Source organism: Geospiza fortis, unplaced genomic scaffold (assembly GCF_000277835.1).
Source record: "Geospiza fortis unplaced genomic scaffold, GeoFor_1.0 scaffold213, whole genome shotgun sequence".
In the NCBI taxonomy this organism is placed as follows: Eukaryota; Metazoa; Chordata; class Aves; order Passeriformes; family Thraupidae; genus Geospiza; species Geospiza fortis.
This window is the reverse complement of record NW_005054399.1, coordinates 1,614,022-1,617,278: the sequence shown is the minus strand read 5'-3', so window position 1 is coordinate 1,617,278 and position 3,257 is coordinate 1,614,022. Positions and strand designations below refer to the sequence as shown.

Sequence of the window (3,257 nt, the reverse complement as noted above, 5' to 3'; positions counted from 1 at the left end):
ACAGAGGGTTCCACACAGCTCTCCCTGCCCAGCAGGAGCCTCAGCAGGCAGTGCCAGGGCTGGGCTGTGCCAGGGCTGAGCTGTGCCAGGGCTGAGCTGTGCCACCCTTCCCACCTCCCGCTCCCGCAGCGCCCAGCCTGCCGCGGGCAGTGGGAGATGCTGCAGGGAAGTGCTTTAATTCAAACCATCCACTTATTTATTTTTTTTAAATTGCATAATTGCTGCAGACATTTCTGCTCATGTTTGGTTTTATTACATCTCTGTGGTTATTCTACAAGCCCTAAATTTTGGGCCTCAGCTGAGCTGGCAAAGTGCTCCAGAGACATCTGTCCTGAGTTACTCCCCTCACAGAGCTGAGGCAGGAGACATCACAGCACGAGGGGTTTATTTGCAACAGACACAAGCTCTTACTCCTGGCCCAAAGAGAAGGGTAAATATTGACTGCCCCGAGGTCAGCACTGACCCCACACCTGGTCCCTCGTCCTTCAGAGAGCAGCACAGCTGGCCCCAGACACACACAGGACATCTGTCCTGAGTTACTCCCCTCACAGAGCTGAGGCAGGAGACATCACAGCACGAGGGGTTTATTTGCAACAGACACAAGCTCTTACTCCTGGCCCAAAGAGAAGGGTAAATATTGACTGCCTCGAGGTCAGCACTGACCCCACACCTGGTCCCTCGTCCTTCAGAGAGCAGCACAGCTGGCCCCAGACACACACAGGGGTTCAGGAGCTGCCAGCCCTCCCCTGTCACCCCAGGGACACCATCCTGCCACCATCACGCTCCTCCAGTTCCTGCCAGCAGTGATCCTCAGGTGACACATCCCTCCCCAGCACAACCAGCCACTAATTCCCCCCATTACAATTCCCAGACTCAACAGGCTTGAATCCAGCAGCGCCAAGATGTGGGTCTGTCCTCCAAAGGATAAACCCTGGAGAAGTTTATCCTTCCCCAAGGTTGTAAAGGTCCCTTTGCACACCCACCCCCTGCAGACCAGAGCATGAAGGAAGGGAATTGCATCACCCCCAACGCCTCTCTGGCTTTGCTGTTGCTCTTGTTTCTCCTACAAACACACCTGGAGAAGGCAGCAAGTCCCAAGGACACCCCTAATGGCCATAACGGGGTCCCAGTGCCCAGCAGGAGTGGGACAGCAGAGCCACAGCCATGCAAAGGTGCTGCCAGGACACCTGCCCACCACGGACACCTCTGGAAGGAGCAGCAGCACCCAGGTGAGGTGCTGGCAGCCCTGCAGCTCCCCTGCCTTTTCCACACCACCAGCCCAGGTGAGGAATCACAGCCAGCCACGGCCCAAAGGCACCTTTGCCACTAAAGCAGCTCACAGCCAGCACCCAGAGCAGCCCTGGCACGCTGGGACCCCCAAACCCACCTGTGCACCCCAGGCAGGGCACAGCCAGAGCCCTGGGAACAGCCGGGTGGCCACCAGAGCCTGCTGGGGACAGGGGAGCACCTGGCACGGGGGACACGTGCCCTGCCAGGGGACAGAGTGGGACAAACCCCCCCAGCCCAGCAGAGACAGGAATGGGCACAATGCTGTGGGTCAGGGCAGGGCAGCCCTGGCTCCCTGTGCCACCACAGCCACACAGGGGACAGCAGAGCTGTGACAGGCACAGCTGCTGGCTGCCAGCCCTGCTGACCTGCTCCCCGGGCAGGATTTTAAACACATGCTGAATTATTCATGGCATCACCGAGGTTCCTGGAGCACGAGGTGCTGGGCACAGCTCCCTGCCGGGGTGCACGGTGACCTCCCCACCCAGGGCAGCTCCGGGCGGGTGGCAGGGCTGTGCCCACCCTCCCTGCTCCATCACAGCACCAGATTTCCCTCCTGGTTTTGTTTCAGCTGCTCCTCTCCTCAGGCTGCCCGGAACAACCCCGGCCTCCAATCCAGGAAAACTCCAGGCTTTCTATAAACAAATGCTGCTGACAAAAATGCAGCTCCCTGGAGCAGCCTGGAGCAGCAGCCCCAGCTCCCACAGGGACAGCTTGGGGCCACAGGTCTGCAGGGGGAAGGAGCTGCCTCCTCTCCTTCACTGCACGCCTCCAGGAAAGCTCAGAAAAGCCCTAAATCTGGCTGGTGACAAATCCCTGGGTGTATCCCAGCCTCACTGCAGTAGCAGCAACCTCCCAAAAACCCCGCACACTCAGGAGCTGCACATTCCAGTGCCTGTGAGCCGCTGGGTCAGGGTCAGGCTCGAGCTGCCCCATGGGGGGACACGGTGCAGGGCAGAAATCAGGGCCCACCACCCCTTCTGCACCATGCCCTGGCCTCCTGCTGCTCTGGCAGCCTGCAAGAGGGACACAGCAACCAGAGCAGGAGCCTGGGGCAGGTTTCACCACCTTGAGCAAGGCACAGGAGCAGGATGCAGGTCCTGCTGCTCCGGCCACCCCTGACCTCACCCAGAGTCACACACGGCTCTGGCATGGAGAAGTGACCTTGGCAGGACAGCTGGCAGTGCCCAGCTCTCCTGAGAGCGGCCGGGGCAGGAACAAACCACGCCAAGGTGCTCAGCAGCCCAACCCCATCCCCACGAGGGGAGAATCACCCCTGGAGCCAGCTCCCCTTGTCCAGCACAGCGAGTGCCCAGGAAAAGCCCCTCTGGGGGGAACAGGGGCTCTCCTCCCCCCTCGCAGCCCTGCTCTCCCTGTCCCACCCTCTCCTCGGAGGAGCCACAGCCCAAAGGCCGGAAAGGACCGTCCTGTTCCCCAGCCTGGCTTCCCGTCAGCTCCCGCTGCTGGAGCCCGACCAGCGCAGGGAACAGGGCAGGAAATGCCCCGGGTGAGAGCCACCCTGTCCCTGGGAACGGCTCCTGTCCCAGGGGGCTGCAGCCCCGGGGAAACACAGCCAGCACCACCCTCACACACACAGAGCTTCAAACCAGGCAGGGAATAAAGGAAAACAAAGCACAGCTTCCAAGGCTGGCTCAGGGAAGGGGGAGGCTTCTCTGCAAGACTCCAAACAGCTCCAGAGGGAAACACCAGAGGTGGGAGCCCCTCTGCTGCCTCACACCAGCATCACCCTTATCTGCACGGGGGTTTCTGCACGGGGGGCTCCTGAGGACACAGAGCTTTCCTGACTTCCCCATGGATCTCCTCCTGGCAGCCCAGTGGCCACCTCTGGGCCAGCATCCCCAGTGTGAGGGGACAGAGACCGAGCTGGCAGTGCAGCCCCTGCAGGGCCCCAGGGAGGAGGAGGAGGGGATGCCCAGCAGCTCCTTGCTGAAGAGGCTGGCGAGCAGGCC

General features: G+C 61.1%; 1 protein-coding gene across 1 annotated transcript in view; it reads right to left on the bottom strand.

The window, feature by feature from the left end:
* SLC9A3R2 (SLC9A3 regulator 2) overlaps window positions 1–3,257 on the bottom strand; it is a 31,278-nt gene that overhangs the window by 25,269 nt on the left and 2,752 nt on the right. The window lies entirely within an intron of this gene.